The following is a 24003-nucleotide window of genomic DNA, read 5'->3' as shown; positions in this document are numbered from 1 at the left end:
ATTAAGGAATTTTGGGGTGGGCATGTGCCGCTGGGACCCTGGACCCTTAGCCGATACCAGAGCTAGTTCAGCTGAATTTTGCTACCCTATACTAGATTAAATTCCCCAAATCCCCCCTATCCTAGAGTAGCTGATTTCCAGAAACTACTGCGGTTATTAGCACAGTCCAGCCAAAACAAAACCGATTTGATTTTTTATATTTTTGAGTGGCAATTCCCGGTTTCCCTAGTCTAGACTAAAATTTTCAACCAATTGATCAGTTTCCTGGAAAATGATACCCTATTCTAGACCCAAACTTTCTGGTTTATATACCCTATCGCAGAGTATACTGCTTGGAAACCATATCCTTCATAGCGGCACACCTATATAGCCCATATATGGCAGTACTTTTGAGCTTCAAATCGAAAACTTGAAGGAAATTTGATGTATTTTAATGTGATATAACAAGCACACACTGAAAGCACTCCATCCTTCTACATCAGACATAAAGAGTGATTTTGGGCGACTGCTGTTTGTCTCTTCAAGCGCGGTAATGAAAGCTATTAAATTCTGTCCTGAGTTTTAAATAAAGGGTATAGACTACTGGCAACTACTATACCCACTGACCATACCGGAAGTTACTTTACAAGTGAGGTTGAACTGAAAACGAAGACCGATTGCGAAACATCTAGTATGTGATCTTTTTGCGTTGGTGATCGAAGAAAGAAAGCACTCGTCACAAGAGGACGACTGGTCGTGATCATCACAAATATGAGATCGGCGAATAGTATTACCTGATGTGTGTGTGTTTTTTTTTGTTCGTTTGTTTTGTTTTGTTTGTTTTTTCCTGTATTGTTGTTTATTTATTGGTTTTAATTTTAGTTTTCTTTTTTCTTCTTTTTGGTTAGAAAAAAAAAAAATTTTTGAGGTGAAAATCCGATAAAAGACTGGCGCCTATTCCTAGATTATCCTAAATTCTCACGTTTTCAGGCTCTTGGTTGGAATCGTGTATACTGACACAGCTGTGCACCTTTCATAATCACTGAGGAGTTAACAATCATTACCAACCAAGTAATGAACCGAGACACCTGAATAAGCAAGAAGAAAGCACAAAAGTCTCTAATTACTTTCATTTACAAGTTAAAGATAGCCTACTCATTTAATTGAAAGGAGGTGATCAAGTAAAAATATTTAAGATACTTTAAAGGAACAAAGAATATAATCTCAAAATCATTACTCTATCGAGAAGAATTTGCACATTTAGGTCGAAACATTTTTTTACGTTTTAAGTAAATAGGTCAATAATAATGTATTTACTAAAGGCGAAGCGGCTATTTTATCTTACTGGGCATGCAAGAACATTTTTTTCAATTATTAGTTTTTTTCTTTTTCTCTAGGACAACAAGAAGTAACTTATGTCCACAAATTATATCACGGATTGTATTTTAACAAAGTTCTATTTTCATCGAAAAAATATAGATCTCCGTGGCTGCACAGACTTCCTCGCCAAAGCTTGGATAAACAGGTATTAACAAGTTCAGAACAAATAACCATAAATTATTATAAAGGGTCCATATTCTAATTCAAGCACGTTTTTTTCTGTATTTTGGAATCCTAATTACTTAGAAACTTATCGTTGCTGCGGGCTAATTTTAGACTGCAATTAACTAACGTCTCCTCCTCTCTCTCGTTTAACAGGAGAGCTTTAAGGGTTTACGTTATTGCCCCCTACTAAAGTTTTAGAAATGTGTACCAATTACTTAAAGAGGTCCTTAAATACGGTACCTGTGCAAAATTAAAATTGCACTAAACGTTAAAATAACTACCCAAACGTTGAAAGAAGGAGTGAATAAGAATTCATGAATTCCCTACCCTTTGCTTAAGCCGAAGCCTTAGAAAGGTTATTAGGGACCTTAAGCATCGATGACGACGACGACGGCGGCAGCAGTGAAAACGTCGCTAAAAAAATGAATTTGCGTTCTTTCAAACTTTATCGCGTCTTTTTGGACCCTCTCAATATGCCAAATGTAGAAGACTTTTGTTGAGTTGAATTCGTTAAAAATTTATTCCAGTTCAAAAAGAGGAAGCAAAATTCGTCGTCGTATGTCCACGTCCTCCATAAAACGTTAAATTAGGAGGTTTCACGAAGTAGTCGTGCAGTGGACGTCAAAGAAACGTACTAAAAAGCTTGATGCACGTGCAGAGTTGTTGTTTTGATCATTAAACCTACTGTTTTTTTGTCGTCGTCGGCCTCGTAGTTGCTTAAGCTCCCTATTTCCTTTCAGGCGGGCGGGGCGTAACCGTATCTGTTATTATCTGGGTTCATAAAGGGAGTGAAAAACCAATGGTTAACAGAGTTCTTATTCAGACTGAAATAGACTACGAAATTAAAAAGCGTATTATCCATCTTGATGAAACTTATTTCTGGGATCATGAAAAAAAAACAGAAATCAATCAGTAAATATAAATACTCAATTTTCTCCGCTTTTCACCCGCTATTGAGCACGTTTTACTGCAACACGAAAATGCAAAAAGGAAAAAGGTCAGTTAGGGACAAACCATAATTATAACATAACAAAACTAAATCGCGCGCTCTGATTGGTCAATAAGCCACTACCATTTCCCCGTGGGTGCACGCTAAGAAACTGAGCTAGTATAGCGAGGGAAAATTTAGGCAAATTCAACAAATCTCCTCTCCTGACGGTAAAATACACCGATGAAATGCACAGATGAAAAGTGGAAGTTGAAGAAAATACTAAGCTGTCGTTTTGAAGGAAAAAAGACAAAAGATCAAGCGACAAATTTGCCCTGGATGAATGAATCACTGTTTTCCTCGCGGCTAGAATTTGCTGAAGGAAAATCGAGCGAGCGAAGATTTAAGGTACATTTTGTGTGTTTTTTATAGAAGAGAAAGTCTGTTTGGAAAGGAAAATTATCAATTAGCATTGTGTTATTGACTTTTTGGTCAAGCTGATGCTAAATTCAAGCAAATATTTTAGCAAACACGCTCAAATTCGAGACAGCTTTGTTGTGAAGTTTTCATCGCATCGATTAAAAATTTTAGTTGAGTTTAAACGGGCACATAACGCTGGAATAAGCGAATTTCATTTGAGTACAGAAACATTTGAGTTTTCAAATAAATTTTTCAAAAAATAACTTCTGTGTGTATTATTTTGTTCCTCAGTGTTCATTCATAACAGTCGTTCGGAGAACGGTCGAAAAACAACAGCTTCAGCGCCGGCTGTGTGTCGGCGAATTTCAGTTTCAACTTTCACTTTCATAGCTGGATTTCCCCAGACAGATTTCGATACAAAGCTAGTTAATTTCTTTTAAAAATTAGTGTTACCTGTTATTCTAAAGGAATTACAGTCAAATTTTCTCATTTCTACTTTGCGTTTATTTCAAAAATTGTCACATAAATAAGCTTAATAATTATTTCATTTATTTAGTTTTAGCTTATTTTTTAGTCCTTTTAGTTGGTGTTTATAGTTGCAGCTATAGTTTTCCCTCAATGTTTTTACCCTAATATTAAGAGCAAGTAGACAGATGCCATTCAGAATAACAACGAAAAACGTTTTGCAATTTACCTGAGGACGGAGAACGGTTGATTCAGCGAAAGAAAAACTCAAAGGCGAGTTTTGAAAAACATAGAACATGATTTGTTTACGCGCGGGCTGGTGTCACCATACATGAACTCGGACCGATGACTCAACCGAAGGCAAATGGAAAATAATGTTTTTCTCTTTTGATTATGTTATAAAAGAAATGGTAAACGTTGCAGCTGTGCAACCATGGAGTTATGGATGCACTTGGGAGGTTTGCTAAGCACTCAAGAAGCTAGAGTCGCACTCGGCTATCGCCTCGTGCGACTCTTACGCTTCTTTCGTGCTTAGCAACCTCCCGCGTGCATCCATAACTCCATGGTTGCACGCTGCACGTTTACCATTTCTTAATTATAGAAAACTCGCATGAATTTTTTTCGTTAGCATTTCCTTTGTATGAATTTTTTAGGCTAGTGCATGAATATTTTTTGGCGTTACTTGGCGTGCATGATTTTTTTTCATTCAGAGCGGTTTCCCTTACACGAATATTTTCTCCTTTTCGTACTTCACCTTCCCCCTCCCCCATAAGCTAATTTTTTTTATAACTGTCTGTGTCGTGCCTTGTGACACTGCTTATAAAGTCTTGTTATCGTTACGCCAGTCGTGATGACATGTTTCTCTAAGCGAATTTTTTAAGGATCAAGTTTTACTGGCAAGTTTCCCACTCACCTCCGTCTTCATATGCATGGGACGATTGGCATGCAAGCTGCAGAAATGAAATCCTCGAACTCCTCAGAATCTCGTCGACTCCTTGATTTTATTCCGTCTCTTAGACCATCGTTCCTTTCTGTTGTATTAGTTTTTGTCTGCGGATGTCTCTGGGTGAAGAATGAAACAACAAACGAACGACTGATCGCGCTGGAATCTCGCGTTAACCTTTTCCCCTGCGTTCAGAGTGTCTCGGCTGAAAATACTGACAGGATGTCTCTTTTACCGACAAAAGGCACAGCAAGAGATCTTTATAAGAAAGTTCAGACACATATTTCAGAAAGGATTGGTTATACTCCAGGTAAAATCATCATTTCAGATGTTTTTTAGATGCAGATAGATGTTTACAACTGACTTTATCCTCTTTTGATTTAGGCATATAATCTTTCACACAGTGCGAGTGTACGGGATCTTTGAATATTTCATGACAGAATTGAATTTTTACTTCAACTAACACTGTATGAACCCTTTTGAAATACTCTCACTCTTTTGTAATACTGCTTAGATATTCACTTAGCCACCTATACTGGTAAAACAGTAAAGAAATTTACGGTGTAAAATGATGTTGAATCATGGCTTAAGTGGCGAACGACTTGCTCACGTACAAGATATGTGCTCGATTCGACCATAAAGCTTCATTAAACAAAAAATTATCGCTTATATATTCGACCATTTAGGATGGTAGAGGAAGCTCCCTAAGCATTTAGGGTGTGCGTTCAGAGTGTGCATAACAGTTTTCCGCAACTGAGCTTGTTTAAGTCGTTTAAGGTTGAGCGTGGATGGCGTTACAAACTTGGCAATAAGTGCACAGCATTTTTTTTTCTGCGTTTATCTGTTTGTTGTAGAGCTTATTTCTTCAAGGAAAATAAAATTTTTTAGCTCTATGTGAATAAAGTTGTTACGGTAGCGTAAAATTTGAGAATTTTTTTTCTTAAACGGCTTTAGAGGAGTTCGGTTAAGGAGTCTTAGGGATAGCCGATAGGGTGGCAAGATGAAATGTGCGTTTATTGATAGGTCTCAGTTGGTTTGAACCCCGGCGGGGGGGGGGGGGGTGGGTACTCCCTAGGATGTCCTATACGGAGCGGCTTCGTATCCCCAAAAGGAGTATCTTTTTCAGGCTTAAGGAATATGAAAGGGTAGGGATTTCATTTGTGGAAGTATATAAAAGTGTAGGGAAATCAGTCATTTGGTCTGTGAAAGGGCCCAAAGGGGCTAACAGATGAATTTTTGGCTTTGTAAAAGAAAAACGTTCTATTTTTCTGATTGATTCCTATTTAAAAGACAGTGCATTTACAGCAGTTAAAAGAGATGCAAAGTTCTTTACAAGGTTTGTGAAAGGCGTGCCATTTGTCAATGGAAGGTAGTTTACGAAAGGGGTACCTTTTTCAAGGCAAAAAGAGGTATAGGGGTTGAACCTCGAGGTGGAGCCTCCCCGTATAAACATTTGTTGAGCACCCCCCTCCCCGGGGGTTTGAAATGTGTGCTTTTATCAAGAATGAGCTTGGCTTTCCCTTGGAAGCAGAAAGAGAAGAAGATTGGGGACAAATTAAAAAGTTAGTTCCAAATGTGTTAATAACCTTTTTGTGGAACGCAATCTCTGAAAAGCTTAATTTTGTGGTAGAAATGTCAACCTTATCGTTAATTTGTTTTCTCCCTTATTTATTTTAGGTATTACTGAATTAGTATGGATATTAAAAAATTTCTTAATCTTAACTTACTGCAGTCAGCCTGTTATCAAAAGAGGCATCAGCAACCATGCAGTTAAGAAAGCGAAGAAACGTTTTGAACGACACTTCAACCGGCATCACCATACATGAAGTGAGAAAAGAAATCAGCAAACAGTTTGAACAACTTATGCCCACCAAGTACTGTAAGTCAAGTGAGAAGGTATGTCCTGGAGGACTCCCCGGATATCCTGGTCCCATTGGAGCGAGGGGACCACGTGGCAGGAAGGGACAAAAAGGAAAGAAAGGTCCTCAAGGTAACATTGGACCTCCTGGAAAATCCGGAAAAACAGGAATGACGGGTCCCGCAGGACCGAAAGGAGAAAAGGGAGATAAAGGAGACCCTGGGCCAAAAGGCATGCCGGGACCACCTGGAAGGCCTGGATAATCGATATCTGCTCCACAAGTGACGTTGTCGCCAGTAGAGCAGACACGAGATGAGGGAGGAAATACGGCATTTTATTGCACGGTTGAAGGAAACCCTTCCCCAGTCGTGGAATGGCAATTTAAGGGCACAAAGCTTCTGTCAGGTGCAAAGTATCTGATTAAAGAAGGAGAGTTGATAGTTAGAAATCTGAGTTACAGCGATGCTGGACCGTACACATGTGCTGCCAGGAACATTCTTGGATCGTCTGAGGCCACTAGCAACTTGACTGTTCGAGGTAAGAGGACCATTTAACTTAGAGTTTTGTTATATCTGGCTGCTTGATTTTGTAGGCCTTTTTGTGCTCCAAGAATGCGAGAATATAAGGTTTGAATATAAACTGATGGCACCGTTAATTGTTTAATCATGTACTTTTATCTCTTCTTTCATTTTTTCTTATTTATTAAGCAGTGTATAACGCCAAACTTGAAATTTACTCACTCATACAACAACAACAACAACAACAACATCAGCTTTATTTGCATGACTATAATTATTTAGTTACAGTATTGCAAAAGGTTTAACATAAAGTTACAGTTTATAACAATGATAATGCAATGCAATGATTACTACAGTCAATCAAGTGTAATCAGCATGATTCCATAATTAATCATAACTATAACAAAATTGTCAAATCTGATTGGCTATCAACTGCCCTGATTTCAGCCTTAATTGGACAGTTTAATAGGACAGTACGCGTCATGCCTAATTAATTGGACAGTACACGCCATCACACGCGCGCTTAAATGGCTTTTTTTTTCACTGCTAGCACTGAAAACAAACTTTCAAATTTCTTGTGTTTTGATTTAAAAAATAGCCTATTATATCACAAATTTTGTTAAAGTTATGATTAATTGGTAACAGAACTTCGTGTCGTCCAATTCGGTCTGTAATCATACTCGTGATTAAACAAATCAGACTCCCGCTACGCGGTCGTCCGATTTAATTTATCACTCGTATGATTACAGACCGAATTGGACTTCACTCAGTCCTGTTACCATTACAAATTAGTGCGTAAATCATTACATAATGAGACAAATGATCAAGGACTACAGATTTCGCTCATTAACACTAGGCTAGTAGTCACGAGAGTAGTTCAACGTTTAATCTGAGCCATACAAACATAAAGACAATAAATAATGTTTAAGATATTAACACATGACAGGAAAATTTGGACCTTACATGAACGAGAGGGCACAGAACACCATCCTTCTCCTTCTCCCTTTTTAGCTTAGACCACCCGGAGAGGTTACTTAGGTTAATTTTTGCTGGATATGTGCCGCTGGCCTCAAAGAACTCCTACCCCATTATATTCTATGCATGCTGGTCGATCATTTATTGGCTCTATTTCAGGTCTTCCAGTCTTCACAAAAGTTCCACCTTCACTTGCCACACCAGTTCAAGGCACTACGTTTCAAGTAACATGTCAAGCTGACGGATATCCTCTCCCCGCGGTAACCTGGACTAGAGCAGCAATGCCTTTACCTGCTGGAAAGACTAGTATAAACCAAGGCACACTTACGATTAACAACTTGAGTCCTGCTGACAACGGTTTTTACGACTGCGTAGCTACTAACATTATGGGAACAAAGAAGAAAAGAATCAACCTAGCAGTTCAAGTGCATCGTTCAGGTTTGTATTGAAGGCACCGTCTCACTCTGAGGCTACTCTGTATATACCTACTTCAATAAAAGGTTGCTTTGAAAATTGGGCACTGGGCATTTGGGCGTACGGAACTTACTGAATAAATTGCTTGTCAATGAGTGTCCACCAAACAATAGCTTCCCAGTGCGCAATTATACAATGCCCAAAAGCAAGAATCAGGTACCCTTAGATTAAATGTTCATGTCAGTAATGCAAATCGTCTTATCCAGCCTGCGATCTTGGTTAAACAGCAAATAAGAGTGTTCATTATGAAGGATAGTTTTTCGGAAGTCTAACTTTGCCACTGCAAGAACTATACGGCTATACCGAATAAATATATTTAATTTTTGTTTTTGTTGTTTCTTTGCTTTATTTTTTTTTTTTCAGGCATTCAAAAACCATCTAATCACTGCTAAATCCAGACGAGAGCTACTATCATAGCGAGTGTACGTTGCGCTTACAGAAATTTGCAGCTTAAGACATGCATGTTTACTTGATTTTCAATGATCTTTTAAAATGCTTAAAATTCCTTAATAGCGCGCAAATGACGTCATACATGCTTTCTTTAGTCACTTGCAATGTTACTCTTTTACTCAATAAATTTAGTTTTTGTAACATTTTAAAAACTTTAAAAAAAAAATTATGGACGTTGGCTTTAAATACTTAGGATTTGAAAGCTCAGTCATTGTGGGAAACAACAGAAATTACTTGACCTTGTTAAGAAACTGGCTAGCACCTGTGGCAAAAAAAGTGAATTCTCTCTGGAAGAGCTGTTGGTGTGCATCCATGGACGGCTGGGCTGCAAGTACATTTCACTCACGATGTGACAGCAAGGGCCCGACTGTGGCAATAATAAGGGTCGGGAGATATATTTTCGGAGGATACACAAGTATTTCATGGGGTAAGTGAGCATTGTAAGCCGTGGCAGTGGCATTTATACCTTTGGCGTAATTGGCAGTGATATGTTCAGCTAAAAGTGCAGCTTGGTACTTAGCAATATGGAATCATGTGATTCTACCTTTCATACATGGTTAAGCATTGGCGTACAAAGGTTCTAGGTTAATAGTTCTAGGTGCGAGCCCATATCCCCTAGTTCCTCAAGGGGCGAGGACCGCCCCTCCTACACACACATGGTGTGAATGAGGGCCACCTCCCACCCCTTCTCCAGAGTTCTGGTTGATAAGTGAAGCATTTCTAGCTTGTCAAAACGTGCCCAAATTCCAGGCTAATGCTATAATAATAATAATTTTGAGGTTCCAAAATATCGATATTGTTCTGACTTTCTTGCCCATCTGCTATCCTCCATCCTTCAATTCCCATATTGTAAAAGTAGCGACTAACGTACTTCATCGCAAGTTTTTGGTGAAATTTGCAAATTTCGGCTAAGAAAAAACACTCGATCGAATTTGTTTTATGAGAATAAGGTATTTATTGTCTTTAATTAATAATAATCATCACTATCATCGTCATCATTATGACAGGCACAAGGACAATGTCGCTAACTTATCTTAGAAAAGTTTTCTTTCATTTCTCTTAGCTTCTGGTTCTGGCCGGTATCAATACGATTCAAAAGCCTTCTTATTTTCGCTGGTAAACAAACCAGGATGGGCGCCTGTCAAATTGTCTCAATCAGGGAAATATAGTTCTAGCAGAGCACATTCCATAAACTTTCACTCAACCGGCGGGCCTACATTCGGAGCAGGATTTGACATTAACATCAAAAACTACGTGTCATCTAATAGCAATTCTTACAGCAACCTTGGCTATACTTACAGCCCACCAAGCGGATACAGCTACGGTAGCACCTTCGCCCAAACATTCCTGGCAGGAACTTACATGTTCACACCAGACGAAGTTGAAACCTTTTACGAAACAACCTAATTAATATAATGCGTGACACCGGCTTTGATATTTGAGCTGAGCTGATTGTACAAGTAGACGCTTAGAGGTGAACGAATCTACAGCACTAAGCAAGCCCCTTATATCTAAATCAGAACACAATCATTAGAACGTATACTACATCATTTTACAAACAAACGAAAAATAGAATTGTCAAAACATAAATGATTTTGATATCTACAACTGGTCCAACTGCGCTGATCTTTTTTCACCTGGATACGAGTCTGGGGGCAGCTATGCTGTCATCTGTCAGAAAACAGTTGCTTCTTTATCATGAGGGCAAAGAAATCTCAGCTTCCGAGCAAACAAAGTTGAAAAAAAAAAAAAAAAGAAGCAGTACAGTGATATTTTACTGAACCAGGCTGTCCTCACTGCTTTGTTTCCCAATGCGATACCACTAATATTAGTAATCAAAAATTAAGATTACTAATTTCTTAATGCGGCAACACTATCTCATATATAGGAATAGACTGCTTGCAGTCACGTGACGATCACCTTCTAGCAGTGTAGTAATTAAAATTACCAGCGTTGGGTTACTACCTCATGTAAGCCCTACGTATAAAATCTGAGGTACATCAGTATCCTTTATGACTGACCTATTATATAAAATATTAGTATGTGTAATCAAATGGTGACGAGTGAAATTAGGGAATAATTTCACGCGCGTTTTGGGAAATTATTAGGATTTGGACAAAACGCAAGTGAAATTATTGCCTAATTTCAAGAGTATACCATTTGATTACCTATTAATATCATGGGTGACGAATTACGTTAGCAATCGAGGATTTTTGACTTTTTTATACTGGATCGTATCGATCGATCGTGAACTCTACTCTCTCAAACGTTTAGAGCTGAAATTTGGCTTAAGTTTTCAGAATATATTTGACAACATACCTCTAAGAATCCTTCTTGATGTGCTCTTTCGTGTCAGGTTTTCTAAAGCGTCTTTTTATGCCCTGACATCTTCATTCATGACATTTTAAAACTTCGTGGCCATCTTGACACTGAGACGTACGGCAGGTTGCCACGGCAATTTAGTAATTTCACATGTGAAATTACAAATTAACGCTAAAATTTCGCGCCAAAATTAAGGAGTAATTCGTCACCTATATTATAAATAAAATATACCTTTATGGGAAATTTCTACTGATAATAAATAAATAAAAGATCACGTTTACGGACTAGTATTAATTGTTAATGTACAGAAAAGAATTAAAATTCAATAAAATTACTCATGTTTGTCATAAAAAGAGAGCTTCATTCTCTCAACGTTATCAATAATGAGGGTTAATGATCGCGTGGTCAAACTTGTTTCCTTTCCTGTAAACGTGATGTTTGATTTCAGCAATAATTTAAAACATGCTATCTGTTGAAACTTTGACCACGTTTGAGTGCAACAGGAGGAAGGTTAACAAATCAGGCAGAGCAGCCCGGCTTACGTCAATCAAATGTAAGCTAATTTACTACACTTGTTTTTATGGGCTTAAGGAGAAGGGATCAGGTTTAACTTGCAACTTTCCCTCAAACTTGGAGTGATTGTAACAGAAGAAAAGAATTGAATTAAATAAATTACTCATGCTCGAATGTTTGTTAAAAAAGAGAAACCTTATTCTCTCCACGTTATCAAGAATGAAGAATAAAGCCAATGGTCACGTGTTCAACCTCTTACCTTTCCTGTAAACGTGATGTTTAATTTATTTCTGCAATTATTTTAGAATAAGGAAACTATTGCAACTTCGACCACGTTTGAGTGCAACAAGAAAAAAGTTACAGCTTACGTCAATCTAATGTAAGCTAACACTTGTTTTTCTGGGCTAAATCAGAAGCGGATTAGGTTTAACTTGCAACTTTCCCTCAAACTTCCGTCTTCGAGTGGCTGTGAAACAAAACGATCGTAAAACTACAAAAATGAAAACCGTAAACTCTTCAAAATCTCGACGAGTACTTGAGTTTGTTCCGTCAATTAGACCATCGTTCCTTTCGGTGGTATTAGTTTTAGTTTGCGGATGTCTCTGGGTGAAAAATGAAGCAACAAACGAACGACTGATTTCACTGGAATCTCGTATTTACTGTGTTCCTTGCACTAAGCGTGACACGATTGATAATCTTGACAGGATGACTTTCTCACCGACAAAAGATATCGCAATGGACCTTTCCAAGAAGATGCAGACACAAGTTTCAGATGATGGTAACTTCTATACCTCAGGTAAAATTTATTCTTACTCTTCTTACTTGGATGGCCTTATGTACATTGAGGATGTCTACACCTGCTTTTATATCCTCCCTCGGTTAAGACATAACGTTTTATGACGTGAGTTCGCGTTAACAACACGGGATCTTTTGCAATTCCAAAATAGTATCAGATTTTAACTTAATCTCACTTAGACTGTATGAAACTGTTTTGTAATGCTCCCTAGATGTCAGTAATTATGCCACTGTCACTGATAAAAAAGCCGAAGAGATCTACAGCGTAAATGAAGTTGAATTTATAAATAATGTGTCTACAAGGGCAGAACAAGATTCCTTCACGCGCCAGATAGTCGATATCATTACTATACAGCTTTTCAACAAGATTGTCTTTTTAGGATTTTTAGCTAGACGACATTAGATGAGGTTCCTTAAACATTTCTTTAAGTGGGGCCTGCATGTGCTTCTGGTTTGAGGCTATTTGGGGTCTCGGGATTGAAAGGTATTGCCTGATCAATTTCAAGCAATAATTACCCAATTCTTGGCAATTCATTTTTAGATTTATATGTTTGCTTTAGATTGAGCTATTTTCGTTTAGCACTTTCTGGATAAATTTTCGAATAGTATGGACATTATAGATCAGTATAGACAAAAGGCTTGTATTAAGAGATTATTCATGGAGATATTTCCGTTTTTTTCAAAGGAGTTCAGTCTAATTTGAAAAACCTTTCTTAATCCTTATGGGATTACAAGAGCGATTGAAAGTAAGTGTATTGAAGATCTCAGTTGGCTTGAAACTCGTGCGCAGATCTTAAGATTCGATTCTAGTTCTTTTGTAAGTTACCTTTATCAGAAATGTCAGCCGTATCATTCTTTCGTTCCTTCTCGATCTTGCTCATTTTTACAATTTATCAGTGGGTAATTAACAGGTATTATCTAATTTTACTTTACTGCAGCCAGCCCGTTACCAATAAAGGCATCAGCCACCAACCGGGTAAGAAAGCGAAGAAACAGTTTGAACGACACTTCAACTGGCATCACCATACAAGAAGTGAAAAAAGAAATCAGCAAACAGTTTGAACAACTTATGCCCACCACGTACTGTAGGTCAAGTGAAAAGGTATGTCCTGCAGGTCCCCCCGGGTATCCTGGACCCATTGGAGCGAGGGGACCACGTGGCAGGAGGGGACCAAAAGGAAAAAAAGGTCCTCAAGGTCCCATAGGACCTCCTGGAAAATCCGGAAAAACAGGAATGACGGGTCCCGCATGACCGAAAGGAGAAAAGGGAGACAAAGGAAAGCCTGGGCCAAAAGGAATGCCGGGACCACCTGGAAGGCCTGGAAAATCGATATCTGCCCCACAAGTGATGTTGTCGCCGAATAAACAGACTCGAGATGAAGGTGGAAATACGGCGTTTTATTGCACGGTCGTAGGAAATCCTTCCCCTGTCGTGGAATGGCAATTTATGGGCATAAAACTTCTATCGGGTGCAAAGTATTTGATTAAAGAAGGAGAGTTGATCGTTAGAAATCTGAATTACAGCGATGCTGGGCCGTACACATGTGCAGCCAGAAACATTCTTGGATCGTCTGAGGCCACAAGTAACTTATCTGTTCGAGGTGAGAGAAGTATTTTACTTTTGAGGTTCTTAAATATAAGGCCGTTTAATTTTGTTTGATATGTCAGTATATGTTTCGTGTCCTCGCAAGGTAAGGCTGCGAGAATTGAACATCACTTTTTTAAACACCCAAGGAAACCTGTAAGTCTTAAAGGTATAGAGCACCATCTTCAATCAATCAATCAAACAATAACTTTTATTATTAACGTGTCATAGCTTTTTGCGCAACACAAGTGGTGAACTAATCGGGGACACTCCCCCTGACATGTTACCTTAGAGTGAGTTTATTGAGCTAGCCTGATGCCTCACTGATGAAACACCTTGTAAAATGCCTGGGACGATTTGTGACCTTTTCACACGCTTTTAATACGGTTTTTTGCATCTGAGTAGCCGTATCTTCAAATTCTAAAAAAAGACATTGAAAGAGTTACTAACCAATCATTTGAATTGGTTTCTGCTTTACTTTTCCTTTCTGCTATACCGATAAAAATCTTGTACAAAGTTTCCTGAAAAAGAAAAGATCTATGGGTCGTCATCTTTCTCAGTTGCAATCGTTTGGACCATTAGGGCTTTATACTGTAAACCAGATAATTTTTCTTTTCAGGTCTTCCAATCTTCACAAAAGTTCCACCCGCACTTGCCACACCAGTACAAGGCACTACCTTTCAAGTAACCTGTCAAGCTGAAGGCTATCCTCGTCCTGTAGTAACCTGGATTCGAGCGGTGTTACCTTTTCCTGCCGGCAGGACTGAGGTACACAGGGGTACATTAACCATTAAGAACCTAAACCCGGCTGACAACGGTTTGTACGAATGTATGGCAACAAACAGCATTAGAACGAAGAAGGCCAGGATCAATGTGGCAGTACAACGTAGCTCAGCTGCAGGTTTGTCTTATGCGGCAAGGCAGGGGCGGGTCTAGGATTTTTCTAGGGTGGGGTCGCACCTCTAAGGAATTGCTTAACTGACTGGTGACGTAAACCAGGAGCCTATTACATTAGGCTTTTTGAGTGCTAAACTACCATTTTTACGGCGTTTAACATAAATGCTTCAACCTCGCTTCAAGTTTTACTTCAACACCAATAAACCACATAGTTTTATTTGCAGTATACCAGTTGTATTATAAAGCCGTAGGTGATCTTAGGGGGTGCAGTGCGCACCCCTGCGCCCTACGCCTAGATCCGCCCATGTAAGGTCCTCACAGACATAAATTGAACATTTAGTGACATGTAACATAATCCTTAATGGAGACCATGGTTACAGATTGTAGAGATTGAACAGCCATTATATCCAGTTCAAGACAAATTTGTTACGGCACTATCACAACATCACTCAGACTTCTTAACTTGAATTTGTATAGTATTGACGGTTATGGTCTTTCATATTGCTATTAAATGAGGGTCATTGTTAGAGGTTGTCCTGTGTGTAGCAGGTTATTAAAGGGAAAGGGGGAGCCTTCACTAGAGTTTGGATTTGAAATACTAAAGCCAGACTAAAACGTTCCTCGCCAGAAAATAAAGTGGCACTTGATATCCAGTCTCTTGTCACTTGGATCCCGTTGCACTTGACAAGGAAATGAATTAATGAAGAATTTTTAAACAGTTCTACTTATATCCTTGGCCATAACCGTGTTTTTGGCCAAATAAAAGAAGTAAATTTTGTTTCCTCCCAGGTTTGCACGACTCCGTTATTGTGGGAAGCAACAAAAATTATTTAACCTCGTTAAGCAACTGGCTGGCACCTGTGGCAAAAAGTGTTAATTCTCTCTGGAAACGCTGTTGGCGTGCATCCGCGGACGGCTGGGCTGCAAGTACATTTCACTCCCAATGTGACGGCAAGGGTCCGACTGTGACAATAATAAGGGTCGGGAGATACATTTTTGGAGGATACACCAGTAAATCCTGGCGTAAGTGCCCATTGTAAGGGGCGGTTTCCTGTACCTTTGCAGTTACTTGCATGGATATGTTGGGCTAAAAGTGCTGCTTGATAGCTTGGTACTGAGCAATGCGGAGTCAGTTTGACCTTGCATGGTTAAGCAGTAGGCGATAAAGGATTCAGGTTGGCGGATCTAGGTTCGGACGCGCACCCCCTCGCCCCTCTAAAACCGAGGACCCCCCTCCTTGACTCACAAGGAATTAGCAAATGTGGCAAAAAACAACTACAGCAACAGATTTTTTTGTCGATCATGATTTTAACAGATTTGCTCTATACAAGTTGCAACAGGAAATATCTAATCACCCGACATTTTCTTTATTATTCTTCAAATATTTTTTGCTCGAATCTATTGCTTTGTCATTGCAAATTTTTGCTTTTAAACAGCTCTCATGGACGAAAACCTTAGCTCCGGTAAGCGAACAGTCCCTTAGGTTTCAGGACCCCGATTGTTAACCTCCCGTTCAAAAAGTGGCTGCTTGAGGGAGGTTTTATTGTAAGCAATTTTAGTTTAATTTTAAAAATGAAACACTGCAGGCTCCTGACACATTCTCATGGTTATTTTATCAATAATTTATAAAGCACTTAGCATCTGTAAATTTTGTTCCATTAATTGTATATTACTATGCGACCCAGTGATTTACATTTTTCGTTTTAATTGGATGTGTTTGGAGTTATTCTTGTCGAGGGTATAGATGTAAGCAGGGTCATGATTAATAATGTGTGGATTTCAATTCAGGGGGTAATCGGCCGTGTATTCCAAAGTGTTTATTTGCTTTTTTAATGTTAACTGGAATGATATATGTTGACAAGAGAAGAACTAAAAAAATTCTCGAGTTCCAGATAGGAATTAAACCCGCGACACCATCCATGACGTATCCATGAGCTATTGGAAACTTTAGGAGGGGGGCGTAAGGGGGGTACGAATACCGCAATACCGCACATGGTAGCGCGAGAATACCGTAATACCGCATCAAAATTTAGCCAAATACCGAAACCGCAGTTACAAATGGGAAAAAGTTGACGTTGCCAATCCTACAAATCTTCCTTTCAAATAAAAATAATACTTTTATGTCAGTGTTTCAAAATCAAGGTGTTTCGATTTCAAGCGTACATGTACAATAAACATAAGATCATCGCACTCGTTTAATTTTGTTCATTACATGTATATGTTTACGTAAATGATACAACAGGAGTTTCCTAGTATTGTACTTTCACTTTTATGAGGTTGTTTCAGGTTGACAATTAACTCGGTTCTGTGTTGAGGGTTTCAAGGCGTCGACCAGGGCTGCCTTTGGGATTCGAAGGGCACACAGCACACACTAGCCTTAGGCTTGGACAAATTCTGCCGGCAGAATTTCGGGCAGAATAAGCGATTAATGAGGCGAGCACTCTGCCGGCAGAATAGGGCTTTTTCGAGCAGAATTTGAGCAGAATAAGGGAAAGTCAGCGGCGCTAATGATTTGCATAACAGTTGTAAGAAAAATTTAAAACTAAATAAAAAACAAATGGAAAAATACCTTGTGATTAATTCGATTATTCACATTAAAGTAACATGAATTACTAGACCCAGATTCCTTACTATATTTGCGAAAATAAATACGGCCTGAGGGGCCGAAAACTTTTTCGGATACCGAGCAGAATTTGAGCACAATAAGGGTGTCCGAGTAGAATTTTGAGCAGAATAAGCGATTTTTACGAGCACTGCCGGCATGGGAATAAGCCAATTTACGAGCAGAATTTATCCAAGCCTAACTAGCCTGCGTAGCATGGCGGTTTTGGTTGGGCGCGCTGAGTAAAAAAGGCGGGCGCGGCCAGGAGACTGGGACGGAAGCTGTTTCGCCCCTCAGTCGTGACTAAACCACGCAAAACCACCTTGCTACCGAGCTAAGAACACACGAAAACTACAGGGGCACCTAGCTAGCATCAATTTTTGGAAAATATCTGTTCGGAAGACGATTTGAGATCTAGAATTTTCGGAATATTTGTTGTAAAATTTCTTGCTCGCGTGCCTCTCCTAGCTGGATTTTCGAACATCTAAAAAATGGTATAATTGCCCATTTTTAACGGATTTTTACCCTAAAAAGATCACCAAGAATTCTCGGGAGCCTTTTTTCTGGCTGAAAGGCAAGTTTTGACCCCTATAATTTTCGGATCATTAGACTTTCAGCTAGGAAATCCGAACAGATAAAAAATTTTTAGGGGATAAAAATATGCCTACATCTACCGTTAAAATGTTAAAATACGTTCAACAATGTTATGTTTAAGTGGTTTTGAACTATATTCTCGTTGGGTGCCCCTGATACAAGTACATTCTATAGTCCTGCATGCACAACGAGAAGGACGAGTAGTAATTTTGAGCCAACCCCTTCTTCATAGATTATCTCGACATTACGTAGTTTATAACGACTTCACTGACCTCACTATTTGCTGGAGTATCTGTCTATTCACTTAATTGATCTTCTGGATCGCTCGCCATTGTTTCGCGAGTGGCACAAAAGTGACGATGAGGTTGATAAAGAGCGAGTATAACCCAAGCCGACTATTTCCACAATGTCGACCATGAGGTCATAAATAATGCGACATGTTTACGTATCATTGGATAAAAAAGTTAATGTCGTTAATCATATCAAGTATTAAGTGAAATTACAAGCCAAACGATTTGTCTGAACTATTTGCGAAATACGACCCCCGACTGTGCAACGTGGAAGACACGTAGGTCATGCAGGTAAGCCAGGGAGACCTTTTTAGGATTTGTATCCTCTTGTCATGAAAAAGAAGCAGATCACCGCAACGCAAGGATATTTCACCGACTACCGCGACATGAAATTCAAATTTACCGCACACCGCTTGGACTCTGAAAACCGCAATACCGTACTTTGAAATAAAAATTACCGCAACACCGCACCAAAAATAACCCAATACCGCAATACCGCAAACCCTTACGCCCCCCTCCTTTAGTACTGGGCTGGCAAAAAGACAGTGCTATATCGCGCCCTCATCATCATTTTTTTTTTTTTTGGATGTGTCTGGTGTTCATTCTACAAAACATACATATATCAGTGTAAAGGAAGGTATAAAATGTAAACGAACCTTTATCTTGTGGCATGTGTCTATCAGAAAAATGTCCCAAATGTCACTTTTATTCCATCTCTATTTTGTTGTAGGTTCTGGCTCTAGGTATTGGTACGACTCAAACGCCTTTTTATTCTCACTTGTAAACAAGCCAGGATGGGCACCCGTTAGGCTGCCTCAGACAAGGAAATATAGCTCCAGAAGGCAACATTCCATAGACATGACTTGTACATATCAGAATTCGCGTCATCCATTCGCAATTCGTATAGTAACCTTGGCTATACTTACAGCCCACCGAGCGGGTACACCTACAGCAGTACCTTCGCCCAAACATTCCTGGCAGGAACATACGTGTTCACACCAGGAGAAATAGAAACGTTTTACGAAACAACGCAAGTTAAATAATTCTAATGAGTTACAACCGGCTTTTTTGTTTAAGTAATAGGCTTGTTATCTTCTTATGCATTATGATAAGTAACTATAAATAATCTCTAAAATCGATTGTCCCAGTAGGCTTATAAGTAAAAAACTCTTTGCATCTGTATGAAAAGAGGCTAAGAAATGTTAGAGAACATAAATAACAATCCTTATACAGGGAGCTCACTTCACAAAGAGCGATATTCAGTGAGGCCCTGTAAAACAATAGAAAAATAAATGATCTTAGATAAATGAATGCGTAATAGTAATAATAAGTAAAAAGTTAAGAACTAAAAACCTAAATCATACTAGCTACAGGTTAAAAATGTTAAAAAGTCAGATAGATTAAAATATTAAAAGCTATAAAATATCTAAAATATATAGCTTTTAATGTTCTGTTTAAAAAGAAGAAGAGAGTTAATTTCTTTAAAAGATGCGTCTAACATGTTCCATTCCTTAGCGCACTGATAAAAAAGTCTCTGCTTTCCGTAATTCCTTTTAACGAGAAGAAGACGGAAATCGTTCCTTCTCACTCTAGTGTTATAACTATGGATGTCAGAGTTTCTCAAAATATTAAAATTGTGATCTACAAGTCCGTGGATGTACTTAAAAAAGGTAATGTATCTATGTACAAGGCGCTCTTGAAGTAAGGTAGGCCATCCGAGTGTTTTGAGAGCGTCGGTAGATGAAGCATAGTTGGACAAATCAAGGATAACTTTGGCGGCCTTTAATTTTGCAAGAGCTGTAAATCATGCATTAATGTAATATTAGCTCTGTCTCCCCAGATGGTATCAGCAAAGTCGAAGAGAGGTCTTATTAAAACATTGTATAATGCGACTCGCGCATCCAAAGGCAATAGATGTTTGATACGATTTAACAAGCCAATTCTTTGATTCACTTTCGCAATCAATGTTTCGATATGGTCATTCCAAGTCAGATTCTTATGAATGACAACACCTAGATGCTTGATTGAATCTTCACTCTCAAGGTTTTCGTGATCAACGACAAGCTTAACATCTTGGCAGGTTTGCAGCCTTTAATCCCCCACAAATTTCGATAATACATGGTTACATAGAGCAGTTTGGTTGTTAGCAGTATGTGTTAAGCCCCGAGCAAACGGACGAAACATTGTTGGCCAACAACTACCAACATTGCCTTGGATGTTACATGTTGCGTCCGTTTGCACACCCTGTTGCAAGTTGTTGGATGTTCTTGCGTGTTGTTGCGCAAAGTTTGAAACCGGTCAAATTTTTTAGCCAACAACTCCCAACATTGTTGGCGCAGCAATGTTGGAAGTTGCTGCGCCGGTTTGCACGCAGCCTTAGGCTCGAATACACTGAATACATAGTTTGAGCGAAATCTGCAAGAACGTTATCGAGACATTTTGGAATGAAGTTTTTATGGTTAGAAATACTGTAAAAAATGGACAATCTTGATGTTCGGCTGTTATCTGTAGAAACAAAGCACGTTTGACATGTAATTTCACTTAAGCTACTTTTTGCACGACAGCTCACTCAGCAAAAATGTAGCCTCTGCTCGGGGTACCTCATAGTAGTTTCAATTTTTTAAAAAACGTGTGTGAAAGATCATGGAGATAGCTCCAGCCGATTGCTAGAAAGAAGAATTTGATTAGTATGTATCGAGGTACTCTTGCTAGCGGTTTTGTAAACATTTCGGTCTACTTTAACATACAGCCTGTATTAGCGATACGTGCTAATCAAATTCTTCTTTCTAGCAACAGGGTTTCTCTAAACAATTTTTACAATTTTCCTCGTCATCCTCTTAAATCAGTTTATCTCAAAACGCACTCCTTAATGTTCTCAATTACTATCTTGTTAATGATGTTGTTTAAATGTGTTCTTCGAGAGCATTTGCCGACTGATATTATAGTAAGTGGTATTCTAAAATTATAGGCTTAAACATTCAGTCAGTGAAGAAAAAAGTTACTTATAATAAGATATTGTCTTAAAATAAGCAAGCTGCAGCCCTCGTGAGATCAAACATTACATGCTACATCATCTAAAATAATCACTATCTCAAATCTTTAAGGCCCATAAGCCAAAAAATAACAAGTTTTTCGAACTGATTTGGATACTTATGGACAGGAACCAAAAATATCTGTTTTTAAGTCATTTTTCTACCAGAATTTTGACGATATACATTTATTATGGAATGCCGCTGGTAAGGTTAAAATGATGCAACAGAAAATAGCTAGTGTGTAAATCTGCAACCTTAGAAGTGTTTGATTAGAATCGGGGGACTTTCATCTTGTTTCAGTTTGCATAGTTAATAGAAAGTTGTTCATTATTCAAAATGAAGTTAAAATAATGACTCTTTGGTGTTCCATGTTTCTTAGACGCAAGCAAAATGGACGATCAATACGATCCTAAGGCCTTTTTATTTTCAGTTGTGAACAAACCAGGCTTGGAACCAGTTAAACTGCCTCAAACAGGAGAAAATAGTGGAAAGCAACAATTTTTGGTTAAGGCTTTTTGTGATATTCGGAATAATCGAGGTCTTGGTAAGTTTCCGCCTTCAGCTCGATTAATAACTCTTACCTCGACCTTGACTTTCCCGCCGAATATGACAAAAACCTCATCTAACTAATAAAATTGTTTAATATTTAATTCGGAAATTCATTACTGCCTGCCTGGTTCCGAATTAAATGGCTAAATCTGTCTCGTTTTAAATTTTACATTTTAAGGCTCCCACTGTGTAGCAGACTGTGATAACATGTTGTTATCGACAATGCAAATAACTTTCTATTCAGATCTTTTGTAGCATAATGGGGGAGGGAGGGGGGGAGCAAGTGTGTCTCGTAATTGATCAGTTATCAAAGTTCAGACAGTAAGAACCTTTGCCATATTGAGTAAAACATAAAAAAACGCTCAAAACGATGATAAAAAGAGTATAAATAACACAGCTATTGAAAAACTCAGTTACTATTGAAGCGGAGTGCAATTTGGGTTTTTTGCAACTTTTGTTTCGGTATTTGTTTATTTATTGGTTTTAATTTAGTTTTCTCTTTTTCTTTTTGGTTAGAGCATAAAAAAATTGGCATTTTGAGGCGAACATCCGATAAAAGACTGGCGCCTCTCCTTAGATATTCTCACGTTTTCAGGTTCTTGGTTGGAATCGTGCAGTTATGCTGACATAGCTGTGCATCTTGCATAATCAGGAGTTAACAATCATTAACAGCCAAGTAATAAACCGAGGCACCTGAATAAGCAAGAAGAGAACACAAAAGTCTCTAATAAGAACTTTCATTTACAAGTTAAAGATAACCTACTCATGCAGCATTAATTGAAAGGAGGTGATCAAGTAAAAATATTTAAAATACTTTAAAGGAAAAAAGAATATAATCTCAAAATCATTGCTCTATCGAGAAAAATTTGCGCATTTAGATCGATACATTTTTTTACGTTTAAAGTAAATAGGTCATTAATAATAATACATTTACTAAAAGGGAAGCGGCTGTTTTAAATATTAAGTAATTATCTTATTAAAAAAAAGTTGAGTTACCGGTAGTTAAGAAAGGACACTGTTACCATGCAATATGACAAACCCCTTAAAAATTATCTGCAAAATATTTCCGTTTTTTTTTAGCATTGTTAAAAGTACTTCATAGTTTTATAAGTGAATGAAACTGTTTACTTTTGTCTTTCGCCAGGATAAGAGAAAGTTTTGATTGAAAAAGCTAGGCTACCTTAGTTTCATAGCAAGGGAAGGTGTAATTCATATAATGTTTTGCGTGGCTCAGTAATGGAATAACTCTTTCTAAGATCTTCGTTGTGCCTCCTGCCTTTGCATACCCCCGGTCTCTCCCTCTCCGAGGAATTTAATCTGCTATATGGCGCTTATATTATTGGCTATTAAGTTAAAGATGAATAAAGGGGTAAGGTTTCTAAAGAAACTGTGGTGTAGCGTCAGTGGAGTAGTGAAATACAAAGATTGTTTTTTTCAAAGGTTTATAGAAAAGATTGGCCAGCGTGGGGAAATGAGAAGCTGGTAGTTTCGAGCACTAGCCCTCGTGAGAGCGAATCAGAGGATTATGGTCGGTGAGATGTCTACAATTAGAGGTTTGTTTTTCCCGTTACATGCCAATTTCCATGTTCAGCTGTTCATTGTGTGCTAGCTGCCCGGGGGGGGGGGGGGGGAAGCACTTGGGTATTTTTTGGGTGGATATGTGCCGCCCGGGATTCCAAATTGGCACCCCGTTCTAAAAAATATTTTCCCTAAAATTGATACCCCGTGCTAGAAATGGGCCAATTTTTTTTATACTCCTTTCTAAAATTCGCCCTAAAACTGATACTCCGTTCTAGAAATGGGCCAATTTTTTATACTCCGTTCTAGAAAGTTTGTAAATTGAAATAGCCCTGTTTTTTTTTTTTTTTAAAAGATATTTCTTTATTTGTTAGACTTATACATCAAATAAATGCTTCTTCATAATCATCCGGAGTACGTTTCCTGTGCATGTGGATACAATGTGGACAATTATAATGACGCAAAATCCGTCTCACCACGCACAGAACCACGCTCGTAAGCTAACGATTTTCCTTCTCCTCCCCCGTCCCTTTCTTTTGACTCCGTCTCCATCTCCCTTGGGTACATTATGGACTCGTTCCAGACTTCCCCGCGCCTATTTATCCAAGATGGCGGAGTAAGCGCTCGTGGCTCGCGCCAAAATACGCCCGCCCTGCACGCTAAAACACAGGGTGCCACAAGCAGTACAACAGTTTGGTTGTTAACGCATTGAACCGTATTTTTAAAAGCAATCTGTCGTTGAATAATTTCA

The 24003-nt window shown here is 38.5% G+C and overlaps 2 pseudogenes; both read left to right on the top strand.

Moving 5' to 3' along the window:
- The first annotated feature begins 6044 nt into the window (after positions 1-6044).
- LOC140946675 (uncharacterized) lies at positions 6045-10290 on the top strand (annotated as a pseudogene).
- A 1805-nt stretch (positions 10291-12095) lies between these two features.
- On the top strand, positions 12096-19164 carry LOC140946673 (uncharacterized; annotated as a pseudogene).
- Positions 19165-24003: the final 4839 nt, after the last annotated feature.

The sequence above is a fragment of the Porites lutea genome, chromosome 8 (assembly GCF_958299795.1).
Source record: "Porites lutea chromosome 8, jaPorLute2.1, whole genome shotgun sequence".
In the NCBI taxonomy this organism is placed as follows: Eukaryota; Metazoa; Cnidaria; class Anthozoa; order Scleractinia; family Poritidae; genus Porites; species Porites lutea.
This window is presented reverse-complemented; position numbering and strand designations above follow the sequence as displayed.